The 565-nt window shown below is 56.3% G+C and overlaps 1 protein-coding gene across 1 annotated transcript in view; it reads right to left on the bottom strand.

Moving 5' to 3' along the window:
• Nucleotides 1-565, bottom strand: part of UBE2H (ubiquitin conjugating enzyme E2H) — a 108,592-nt gene that overhangs the window by 107,723 nt on the left and 304 nt on the right. The gene's annotated exons all lie outside the window — the stretch shown is intronic.

Raw genomic sequence — 565 nt, 5'->3', positions numbered from 1 at the left:
ACAACACGGAGGTGGCCTGCTGGAGGCCCTGGGGGCCCCCGCCACGTCCAGCTACGGGTGGGAGAGGCTTTGTCACGGTAAAGAAACACGGTGGGGCTCTCCTAGGGGCCAGGAAAATCAGCAGGGGTCTCTGATTGACAACACCCGGAGCTCTTTTCCGCTTACAAGAAGGGGCAACGAGCAGACTACTCTCTTCCTAATATAGAAAGGAATTAGGGATAAAGGAGGTCACTCGAGTTACCCCAGTTCAAGCAGCACTGCGAGTGGGGAGAATGGAGGCATCTCAAGAAAGGGAGAAAGGCTCCCCACTCGGGAATTCCTACCTCCAGTTCCCAAATCAAGGGCAAGCAAAAGGAAAGAGACCCTGAAGGTGGGCTAGGTGGTGGAGAGAGACAGCCGATCTTGTCTCCACCAGCCCCCCCCCCCCAAAAAAAAGCCGTCTTGGGAGTCCAAACGTCGTGGAGCAAAGTCACGGGCACTGGGGGGGTGAGGAAGAGCGAGGAAAAACGCACATTTCGGGGTTCTGCAGATAAAGGGGAGCTGAAAAGGCTCTCGGTTCCTGGGA

Source organism: Myotis davidii, unplaced genomic scaffold (genome assembly GCF_000327345.1).
Source record: "Myotis davidii unplaced genomic scaffold, ASM32734v1 scaffold705, whole genome shotgun sequence".
NCBI classification, from domain to species: domain Eukaryota; kingdom Metazoa; phylum Chordata; class Mammalia; order Chiroptera; family Vespertilionidae; genus Myotis; species Myotis davidii.
This window is presented reverse-complemented; position numbering and strand designations above follow the sequence as displayed.